Raw genomic sequence first — 12,811 nt, 5'->3', positions numbered from 1 at the left:
GCCTGGTCTGACCAGTTTAGGACTGGTCAATGTTATGGCAGGGGTACACACTGCTCTGTGTCACCCTGATATAGCATTGTCCCTGTGGCTGCTTCAGCACAGCACTGGTTAAAGAAAAATTGGCGCAACACCGTGGTATTTTTTCCCTCTATTCATCTGTAACAGCCCAGACTGAGAGCTCTGGGAATGTTTTGCGTAATGGGACAGGCGGTAGGATTGCATTTTTTAACGGTTTCATTTAATTTTTACCTAACAAAGTCTGCAAAGATATACAGATCTGTGCAGTACTTCTCCCAAACTCGCCTACCTCAGGCAGGTCTATTGTTTGGTCAGGTTTTCCATAGTTTTCTTATCAGTTTTCGGTCAGTATTAAAATAGACCTTTATTAAATCTGCCGATCCTATTCTTTTCTATGTAAAAAAAAATGATTGTTGGTCATATGTTCTAAATTGTTCTAAAGTCGGGTTTATGTTTGGTTTTGCATCACTTTTGCCTTTAATAAGCGGTCAATTTTGGATGGTTCTTAAAACCGTCAGGAAAATCGACCTAAACCACATATCCGACATTTAGTAAATTTACCTCTTGGACTCTTACTAGAAGAATCTAAACATGGACTGTCTGTTAGGGAACTTCTGTCTGGCTCAAACTGAAGGCTGGTGTGACTTCCACTTCAAAATCATGGTGCAGGCGGGTTTGTTGAACTTCCTTTAAATTGTCATACTTGACCTTGACCTGTCTGCTTTGGTCTGCATTTGCCCCAAAATTTCCCAATAGAGTGAGCCAAAGTGCCTGCCTGATACTTTTGGGGCCGGACCTCAACCAAACAATTCTATTCAGATTTAGCTATTATAAACTGAATTGTACAGACAAAAATAATCACTTTATACAAGTGTGAATAGGCTATTATCTTTACATTTACTCCTCTAATTGATGTGACCATGACCTGACCCTAATATTGCTGGAAAGTGTAGTGCCCAGGACAACAATGCTCCTGAGATACTGCATAAGGGTTACAGGAATAAAGAAACATAAAATTACAAGAATGAACTTTTAGAGAACATAGCCTTAATAAGATATTATATAAAATTATGAAACTCCACAAAGCAAATATATAAAATTATGGAACTTCACAAAAGAATGTATTCGGTTAAGACATTATTTACAGAGACATTGTTTACAGAATGGAACATATTTAGTAATCATCGAAAGAACCATTGGCCATGCTTAACTTCATGATCACTACAGTATATTATTTTTACAATTGTTTAAAGAATTTTCTGAAGGAGATCTATAATTCACAAAAAGAAATCTAATATTATAAAAGAAAGGGATTGTTAATATTGAAATCATAGGTACCTTAAATATAATTTGGTAACTGTATCATAGATCAACACTTTTGGAAGCTTATTGGAACTCATAATAATTTAAATGTTTTTGATCATGGGAAATAAATGTAATTTGTATACAAAACTTTTGGACTTAAAGGCAATTATAGGATACTACAGGTTGCAATTCAGTGGCTAACAGGTGATAACCACCTGTGCACAAGGTTGGTCTGCCTGAGGGGGTGGGGCCTCCTCCTTTTCTAGGGATCATCTTCCAGACTGTGCACTTGAATTATACTTTATACATGTTACCTTATACTGCCGAGGACTATAATGTAGTCTCTACAGTGCATTTCCAGTATTACTCTGCTACATTATAATGCACGCACTAGCAGTATTTGTATATTTATCAAGTGGCCTAGCCCATGCACTCTCTAATGGTTAGGCAAACCAATGTAGCGGCTGGCCACAATCCCTCTAGACACTGGCCACACCCCTAAACATGGGCCCCTAAAAGGTCATTCCCCGGTGGGCCCTTCATGCCCCAGGCCAACATTGCCTGTGCATAGCCTATAACTTTACACAACCACAGCAATTTCCATACGACAGGTATTGTCATATTAAATAATTTCTTCTACGAAGGTAGAAATTAATTTAATTAGCTGTTTTAAATTAATGTCCTAAATATTAAGACCCCATCCCCCAACTCCTCCTGAAATAGAAGCCTAATAGAATGTAAGCCTAATAGAAGGTAACTACGTAAACACACATGTTAACCAAGTTATGTTTATGTGTTTAATAATGTATGCACTTTGTATGCATTAATACATGTTTACAAATGTCCTAAATCTGAATATCATGTGTCTGCGACAGAACAGGAACTTGTCATCTTGGATAAGCCAAGGGCAAGGGCATGTAGAAATGCATATGGAAATGTGCCTTAAGAGCATTTACACATTTACAATGTGCTCCCATTGAAAAGAATTAACTTTTTTTTAATTGCGATTGATGCACACCAATATATTGAAATGGAACAAGAACAATGCAAAAATAAAAATGATTTGCAACAAAAGGTAAAGGCACATAGAAATGTCATAAATATGATATTGGCCATTACATTTCTGAAATTTGATGAAATCACAGAGCATCTCCTCTTGGTAAATTTACACACAGACAAAATTATTTTCTGCTGCTAAGTCTCTACAACAATATCATGTTTTAGACATGGTAATATCCAAGCAGCCTTTGCAGCTGTCCTAAACATTCAGCAGGGCTAAGACTTCCATCTACAAAGCCATTTTCTGCAAATCCCTGTCCATGGAATGACTGAAACATGCACTGGTAAGTTTACAGGGGAGGCGCTATAGCACTATATAGTATAGAGATTCAGCTTCATCATTGCATAAAAGCAATATACAAGCACAAGTGTTACATCAGTATTATTACAGTATGCATGACATTCCAAAACCTAAAATAGAGTGGTAGCTACAATTTGTGCTTAATACTCTATACACACAGACACATTTGAAATACATTTTTTATTGCATATTAAACATCTATAAACCTCATTGCATTTATGAATAATGTATTTAATAGACGTTTAGATATATTTACAAAGTTTAAGTGTCTATGCCAAATACTTGTGGAATCACTTATGAAAATGCTTCTTAACAAAAATACTCCCAGTCACATGAATACAAGTTTTCAACATCATGCTCTTGCGGGGATTTCAATTGCTGGCAACTGTGGAACCCTACTTGCTTAATCTTCCGTGACGTTCAGTAGATTCCCAAATCTAGGGGACTCCCCTGGATTTCCAGAAGACTAGGCAAGTTTCCCAGAGGCTGCCTATGGCCATCTGGTAACACCCACTTCTCAAGTGGAGTGAGCGGTCATGGCAGCTTATGTTGCGATTAGTTCTGAATTGTCTCATTATTGCTCCACCTACAATTTACTATGCTGGTAATCACGGCATTACAAAGTGGTATGGGGCGACGATAACAAGATCTCAGTCTCACGCCCCAAAGCAGCCCAGCTGGCACCATCCAAGCAGAAGTAGACAAAAATCGTTAAGTATGCACTGGGCATTGCAGCAATGCCTGGCTTGACATATACTGTATTGTTACATTGCTGTAACCTCTATGGGTGCAAACCAAAACTTTCTATGTAGATGTACTGTCCACAATTCACCATTCTGAGAAAAACACTGCAGCACTGTGTACTATAAACATAAGCACATTTTCACAACTATGTATCTTAGCTTGTTAAAAGTACATCTACTTGCAGACAGTTAAAAGCAGTGTGTATGTTACCTAAAACTCGGCAACATACCCACTGTCGTGTTTTAATTGTGTGCACTGCAATTAAATGCACTGTGGAAAAAAGAATGTTCCGCCATTGAGAGCCCCCCCACCCTCACCCCATACTGCAAGTACAAGCTCCGATTCCCATCATGGGGGTCATTCCAAGTTGATCGCACGTAGAAACTTTTTGCTGCTCGTGCGATCATCTTGGCGCCGCCTATGAGGGAGTGTATTTTAGCATAGCAGGGCTGCGATCGCTTGTGCAGCCCTGCTATACTAAAAAAAAGTTTCCTGCAAAACAAGACCAGCCCTGCAGCTACATACCCAGTGCAACGGATCCAGCGATGAAAGTCCCGGCTGTGACATCAGACATCCACCACCAAACGCCTGGACACGCTTGCGTTCGCCTTACCACGCCCGGGAAACAGTGAGTAGATGCCCCGATCCTCCTACCCGCTGTCAATCTTCTTGCGATTGGGCCTGCGATCACTTTCTTCGGTCCCGGCGTCGGTGCCTGGTGACTGCCATCACTGGGCAATGACACGCGTGCGCATTGCAGGCGCCGCGCAGCCGCAGTCAAGACCCGTTGGCACCGCAGCGAAGAACCGCTGCATGCGAACGGGTCGGAAATACCCCCTTTATTCCAAAGGGAATCAGAGCCTTAAATTGTGTGCTGCTTAAATAGACAATAATAAATCCCTTACACCAAATATGATAGCATTCAAGACTAGTATATTTTTATTGAATATTAGTTCTTGAACAGACATATGTATACAATTAATACATTTAAGTGAAAGTAAATGGTCTGTTCTTATTTCTTATATATTTAAATCATATATATATATATATATATATATATATAATTTATTTCTCAGTGTTTTATCATCAACATATTTGTGTTCTGCTTGTGTTCTGCTTTTTTGTTGCTCATTACAGTGTAATTAGTTAACAATATTTTTTAAACATTCTGAATATTATTGAAACATACTAAGGGGTATATTTACTAAAGTGTGGTTTTACAAAAGTGAAGATGTTGTCCATAGCAACCAATCAGATTCTAGCTATTATCTTCTAGAGGATGCTAGATAAATGATAAGTACAGCAGAATCTGATCTCCACTTTCGTAAATCAGCACTTTTAGTAAATATACCCCTAAACATCTATCAAGTGTAAATGAACCTTGTACTATGGACCCTATTCAGTATGGATTGCAGATTCTGCTAAAAAGCTGAATTTCCAATCCGTTGTTTCGCATGCTATGGGCCGCCCATCGCAGGGCAAGGCCACCCAGCATGCTACCTGCAGCCCACCAACTGCAACCATGCTATAATTGCAATCACACTGCTATTATTACGTGGTTGCAGAAACCAGGGAAGCCTCCTGTCGGCGCAGTCTGTCTGCGACGGCAGGAGTCCCGCCACCATTTTTTTTATTGGAGCTGCTGCGTGTGATGACATGCAGCCACCCCGAAACCGCCACCGGCATGCCCCCATTTTCCCTGCACCGCCCCCACAATGGATCGTGATGCCCCTGGCCCAGCGAAATGCCTCTGCCTGTCAATCAGACAGAGGTGTTCACAGTTAATGCGAGCCGACCACATTAACTGCGCATGCATGTGCAGGACGGGACCTGCGTGTGCGTGCTGAAACCTTATCTCAGAAATTGCGGTGATGCAACCTGAATAAGGCCCTATATACATTGCATGAAGACATTTTTGTTACTATTGCCCCCATACAAGTTGGAGCATAATAAAATTATTTGGCATGTCCATAAAATGTAGAAATGGAACTCTGTTTACTGACATACTGGAACAAAAAATTGTGATAGCTTTCTATAAATTATTAGATACAACACAATATGAGCATTGCCAAGGGCTGTACCCTTGCCAGGTAATAGATCTAATCTCTAAGATTTATTTGTTAACATCTTACTTTCAAAAAAAAAAAGCAAACTGAATTGTATTCTCATTCATTTATGGCACATAGCATTGTTTCTAGGAGCGTGGCAGAAACTAGTAAAATATATATGCTATTGTGTCTGCTCAACTCTCTCATCACTAGTCTCCACCCTAAAATGTCACCGTACCATTTCCATATGTCAATGATATCAGCTGGTTTCGAAATCAACATCAAGATTACGTTACACTCTCAGACTCCCTCCATAACTAAATTCAGTCTCACAAGTAATTAATCCATCATAACTACTTTCATGATTTCTAATTAGATTGACAACATATTTTGTTCTTCTATGTTCTTCATCCAGCTCTAATTATTTTGTAATGAGCAAAACAGGTGCATTCATTTAATCTCAGTTGTTCCACAATTATTCAAAAAAGCATAACAACAAATGCGATTTATGCCTAAATATGCAGTTGGTGACTATGAGCTGTAAAACATTTGTTAGCCCCATGTTATTAAATAAGACAATTATATAAACAATACATTCATTATCCTTTTGTAACTGCACAAAAGCCAAAATAAGCCATCTACGACCTACAGATAAAAAAACCAAAAACAGTCACATGTATCATGGATGTACTGTATTCCCTTAGTTCCCTTAGAATCTCTGTGGCATGTTTCTTAACTGCAGATTGTATTGTGTGGTGAGAATATTAGTTATTTATACTACTGTATGTACAAAATAGCTGCCAATATTTATGTTGCTCATACTCAACCCTATACTACGAATCATCACATCATAAGAACTATAACTGAAAGCCTATTGTCATATACGAGGTTAAGCCAGTGTCCGTCAGTACAGGAAGACATGAGAAATAGAACTAAGCTGGTTGAATTTTCCTAACCAGTAAAACACCTTGGCAATCCCCAGTATATCCCACAAGGACAGCATTGTGTCAATACTAAGCTTTCATGCATTCAACAGATCACAATGGCTTTAATACTGTAGTTATTGTGTAGTTGTGTGAAATGTCAGAATACATACTTTAAATGCATGGCATTTCCCTAAACCCACGGGGCAAGAGAATGCAATGCAATGCTTCTAATACCACTTGGGATGTGCTGCTTTATTTGCTATTTGGCTTGAATTCAAGCTAGTGAAGTACAAGGATTTGTTTTAATAGTAAAAATCTTAGAGAGCTAAGAGTGCCCATTAGATGAATCAATGACTTACACTAAACAAGCTCTCTTGGCTGTCATGCGTCTTACACCGGTTTCTTATACTTTCATTGTGCATCTGTTTTTACTGGTTCAAAAATGTAAATATTAGCAATATAGATGCCTATTAACTATATCATTAACTATTAAATGAAATCATTATTGCTAGAAATTGTGTAGCACATACTGTATAGTAGCATATAATAGTGAATATTTTACATACAATAAGGGATTATACTTATTCTCAGCACAGAATATTAATGTGTACATTTTGCTCAATATCACATTTGCAATTAGATGTTGACCTGTTGAATTATTTCAAATGATTTGTAGCAGAGTGTCACAAGCTGGCTCATGTGTTCCATATAATACATAAATAACAACTTACCAGTGATAAGAGAAGTAAAACCTTCCCAGCAGAGTAGGACAGGATCTGTGTTAACCTACTAACCAAACTCAGAGTGATGAAAACAAAAATAATATCTATCAGTAGAGGAATGCTGCTGCACTTCCACCCCATGTATGGCAAGGCAGGATGCTATATATAGCTGACATGGACTTGGACTAACCACAGTTTTAGGTCACCCTGATCAAGTATATCCTAACTCTGAACACTACATATTTTACGTTTCCAGGCTTCTTCATCCATTCATACATTAGAATCACACGTGGGATCCATGGCACATTAACACTTCATTCTATTTTGATATTGCTTTCATCAAATCCTGTAATGTTGACCTCGCAATAAGTTGTATAAAATGTGTCTTTTGTTTGATATGGTATATGCGTGTGTGTGTGTGTGTGTGTGTGTGTGTGTGTGTGTGTGTATATATATATATATATATATATATAGGATGTTTATTACATTTGATCATTATATTTATATTTCCCACTAAGTACACAAGGAGCGTGCTTAGGGATGACACTTGCTGGGGGTTGGGTGGGGGGGCACTCAGCGGGCTCACTTACATGACAGCCCTAACTGTGAGGGAGAAGTGGGCAATGGTCAATAAATTGTGGTGGAAAGGGGTGAGGTTGGTGCTGCTTAGGCAGTCAGGAGGCCCCAACATAAAGGGGGCAGTGACATGATGGGGGCGACTGATAATGTCATGCCAAGGGGCAGTGTGACCCTTAAATTTGCACCTGATAGTGGCCTCCACATTTCTGCTGCCCAGGGACCCCATAGACCTTAATCCGGTGCTGAACATGTATACATCGAACTGAGTGTTACTTTATTTAATTAAACATTAAGGCACACAGAAATTATTTAAACATGATAACATGATGCTTCGCATCAATGTAAGTTTTATTTGGATATATACAGTATATATATATATATATATACATATTTATGTTCTGTGAGCAGTTAAGGTGCATACACATGGAGCGATTGTGATTTTGAGCGATTTTGACTGCGTGATCTACCTTAAACTGGCAGTAGGCGATTTTGACCATCTGTACCAGAGATTTCGTGCAAGCGATTTTGTCCATGGGCGATTTGGCTATGGGTGATTTTGACTGTGTCATAATTTTGCAGTGACGTAGTCAAAATTGCCTTGCCTGCACAGTCTATTTTTCCTAGCGATAGCGACATGGCGGGGACGCGCATCGCTGTCGCTCGCTGTGTACACATGGAGCGATATTCACTAACTTTCTATATAGTCAAAATTGTTAAGCCGTATCGCTCCGTGTTTACACACCTTTAATCCCCGCAGAGTGAATTGACACATTTGGAAACCATACAAGCACCTTGCTTTTTTCATGGTTGTTTCTATATTCTAGGGCTATACTCGTTTATTTTAAGGGGAAACTCTCTTCATTCACTGTTAATGCTTCTGAATGTAGTACAAAGATTACAATTGAGAGTTCTAAGTATTGTGTATAAAAAAACATATATATGAAAATTTACATTTATATTTTAGTAAATACTTAAAAAAATACATCTTTACACATCAAAAGTAAATCAAAGTTTGTAAATTTAATACAATGCAGCAAAGAGAGAAAAAATCTAGTGATGCAAGATTTATATCGTCAGGATGGAGTTACAAGAAACACACATCAATGTTTGTCCTAAAGACCAGTGGCGTGATGATTTGATCAGTGCCTGAAATAGGCCTTACATAGATGGACCGTCTCCCATGCTGTAATTCATATCAGTTGCACTGTCTGTTCTACAGTACAGGAGCAAAAAGTGACATTAATTTAAATCCATTACGAAAACAGTGATTTAAGTCTCCATAGATGTCAATTATAGATATTTTAAATATGACCAGATTTGATTTTACTTGATAGTAGAAGTGTAGCTTTATCAAACACATGACACTTCTTTTTTTTGCAGTAAGTACAATCTTATCTGAAATTCAGCAAATGGTTGCCTCGTTATCTCACACCAACCAATCTTTGTCAGGTTTGATCAGCTGCAGAGCAAGTTGGGCCTGATTCAGAGGGGGACACAGAGGAGCACAGGGCAGCGTCTACTGGTAATCGGCCGGCAGTAATTTTTTATGCAAATGCCACTGCAAACTCCTTCCTTAGTGTACATCAGTGCAGCTGAATGTGGAAGCACTTTCAGCATCTGTTCATGCAGTAATGCCAATTGATGTATCCTTCGATGCCACCATCGATTGCTCCATCAAAACTTGCACCAGCTCTATTGCAGCTACAGTTTGTTCCTCTGACTATGGCCTCCTATGCCTGCGGATGCGTGTCAGTGAAGGTAGCCAGTTTCACTAACACACCCACGACTCTCCCATAACACATACACAGGGCCTAATTCAGACCTGATCGCAGCAGCAAATCTGTTAGCTAATGGGCAAAACCATGTGCACTGCAAGGGGGCAGATATAACATATGCAGATAGAGTTAGAATTGAGTGGGGTGTGTTCAAACCGAAATCTAAATTGCAGTGTACAAATAAAGCAGCCAGTATTTACCCTGCACAGATACAATATAACCCACCCAAATCTAACTCTCTCTGTACATGTTATATCTGCCCCCCCTGCAGTGTACATGGTTTTGCCCATTAGCCAACAAATTTGCTGCTGCGATCAGGTCTGAAATAGGTCCACAGACCATTATTGTGTGCATTTCTAGCACCTCCCAGCTATTTCCACAGAAACGCCTACAACTTTTCCACAACATTTCTGATATTGCCACAACAGCGCCTTTTTACATACACTCTGAACACATGAGCCGAAGGCGTTATTAGGAACTTTTGCGCAATTGCAAAGAATCGCTCAACTACATGAACATTGGCATTGCTTGCGGCCCTCAGTCAGGCCAAACAGGTGTAAAATGATAAATCTACTTTATTTGTTTGATGTATATACGAGTGTGTGGCTATTAAATAATGATATTGATGCTATAATTTACATTTAATTATATTAAGTAAATTTTAAGTCCGTTCCCCTTCTATGTACACCCCTTCACACACCGCTGCATTCTTATTTTTCCATTGGTCAAAGACATGCTGTAACTTATTATCTGTCAGCTGTCTCAACAGCTCTGTAATTTTTTTCTTTACCTCAGTAACTCAGGCAAAATGGGTTTTCTTGAGTACAGATTTGACTTTAGGGAAAAGAAAGAAGTCACACGGTGCTAGGTATGGAGGGTGTTCTAGCACTGCAGTCTGTTTCTTGGCCAAAACTGCTTCAGAGGGAGAGTTGTGTAAGCTGGTGCATTGTCCTGGTGGAGGATGAAACAATTTTTCTACAGCTCTGGTTTTGCCTTGTAAATGATTGCCACCTTAATAAAAACTCTCAGTCTCATACAAAGTCCCGCACCTTCCGGCAGCTCGCAGGCTATTACATTTATCCCCATATAAAAATGGTGTTATCTTTGCAGAAAAGTTTGGCGAAGAGAGAAGCTTCTCTCCATAAATAGCTTAACTGATCACCCCAGTCCCAACTGTAACCTATAGGGGCTGTGGGGGAGATGATTTAAGCAGTGAAAAGACACATATCTTAAGAGAACAGCAGAGAAAACTCAGTGAAATTGTAGACTTCACTGCAGATTTCTCTCATGTTTTAGGCTTACTAAATAGAGCCCTATCTATCTATCTATCTATCTATCTATCTATCTATCTATCTATCTATCTATCTATCTATCTATCTATCTATCTATCTATCACAATGAATAACATGCACTACTGTGATGCAGTAATATTTCAATGCTGCTATTTTCATTAAATCCTGTCCAGCTTTGCAAAAGCATTCACCTTTAGCCCTGAAACAATCAATGGTATTTTCCGATCCACCAACTACTATTTATCTTACAGTATGTCCTAATGTGGAATTTCGTCACATGTAAAGGTCAGTGTGTGACACAACTGTCAACGGTTTTCAAATATAAATATGTGTGTTAATTATGCCACCCTTGTAAATGCAATGCATACTGTTGTTGTTGTTGTTGTTGTTGTTTTTACTCTAAGGATATAACTAGAGTGCCATCTGAAGGACAACTGATTTCTGTTCCTTTTTTGTACTAGTATTTTTTAACTATTACAAAACAAACAGAAACAAATCATACATGAACAAATGGTTATACAATAAGAATTAAATATATCCTAGATTGGGCAATAAAAATTATTCAGCATGGCGTCAGACTGGATAGCATTGCTGCTTTTCATTTCTGGAGTTTTTATTTTATCTGTGCGGAGTTTGGATGTACTCATAGCCAGATTAAGGGGGGATGTAGGGCATACTGTACCCCGGGCCACCCTGTGTTGGGGGCCCCCCAACCAATGCACACTGATATCACTAGATTCCCACAACGCGAGAGCCAGAATGCAAGCAGGACAGTATGCAGTGCAGGCAGAGACACAGGAATATCATGTTTCATGAGCTACCGACTGAGCTTTCTGACCAGAGGAGAGATAGGAGGGGGGAGAGAGCTGTAAGTGACCCAGGGATCCCAGCTTCTCTTCCTCCCCGCCTGGGTGTCTGACTCCTGTGTAAACTGTTATGCAACTAAACCATTTGGGTCTAGAAATAGAGACACACACACAGGGAGTCCTCCTGAGTCCTGTCCCAGTGTGTAAGTAGTACAGAGGCTACTGCTATTCTTGCATGTGACAAGATAATATATTTTATTTTTCTGTGTGTATTTTAAGGTTGTTTAAGTTGTCTTTGTTCCACTACAAGAACATTTTATAAAATAGTTGTCTTTCAATTAGGTGGATCTATTAACAGTACCCACGCATTATTAAACTATTAGTTAAAACTAATATACACCATTGGTCTAAATGTAATATACACAATCTATACCTCCCAAAATGCTCTCTACCCCTCCCTCTTCAATTATGATTGCAATCACTTGTGATGAAATACCTTTCTTATCAATTAAATAGTTCAACACAGGTGACTCCAATCATATATTAAGAGGGAAGTCCAGGTAGTGAACATTTTGTCCATCCTGGAATGGGTCATGTTGGGAGGTATTCACAATTTAATATACATCCCCCACCTTACACCGGGGCCCCCTGTATTCTGTGCCCCGGGCACCCCCAAGGCTTATTCCGGCCCTGGATGTACTGCACAATTTATTTCACTCATTGTGCTCTTGTTTTCTACCACAGCCCAAAAACGTACTTGTAGATTCATTAGAGTCAGAAAAATGAAACCTGATGTCTCTGTCGTAGGGATAATAGAATATTTATTCCAATGGGCCAAGACTTCTATGAATAATTAAATGTGCTCTGTAGGGACTCCCACAAGGGGATTTGGCCTTTGCTGTTCTTAATATGCAAGTCGCGGTCCTCTGATTGCGTTAATACTGAATGTGGCTGGTGGAGGAGGAACTGAAAGCAGACATTTAGATGGTCACCGTGAGGCGTACTGAAGCATCATCAACAGAAACGGGACAGAACCAGGTGGATAATGTGGTACCAAGGAACTGACAGAATCAGGTCATAGGGAAGCCAAAGTCAGATCCAGAAGATCACTATAAGCAGTACCAAGGGAGCAGGCAAGGAAAATTGGCAGTCAGACCAGATCAGAACACTGAGAATTACCTGGAAGTCAAATGATATGGATATGACTGTAATATTCTGGAATTTGCATTTTCAAGT

General features: G+C 39.2%; 1 protein-coding gene across 2 annotated transcripts in view; it reads right to left on the bottom strand.

Annotated features, from left to right (window-relative positions):
• The window catches only part of MYOM2 (myomesin 2), a 226,877-nt gene extending 219,637 nt beyond the window's left edge, over positions 1-7,240 (bottom strand). For both annotated transcript variants that reach the window (XM_063916675.1, XM_063916676.1), the window contains exon 1: positions 7,133-7,240. The gene's annotated coding sequence lies outside the window, so the exon portion shown is untranslated. The remainder of the gene's footprint in view (positions 1-7,132) is intronic.
• Between the last annotated feature and the right edge of the window lie 5,571 nt (positions 7,241-12,811).

This window comes from Pseudophryne corroboree, chromosome 4, assembly GCF_028390025.1.
Source record: "Pseudophryne corroboree isolate aPseCor3 chromosome 4, aPseCor3.hap2, whole genome shotgun sequence".
In the NCBI taxonomy this organism is placed as follows: Eukaryota; Metazoa; Chordata; class Amphibia; order Anura; family Myobatrachidae; genus Pseudophryne; species Pseudophryne corroboree.
The sequence above is the reverse complement of the archived record's forward strand: the minus strand, read 5'-3'. Positions and strand labels throughout refer to the sequence as shown.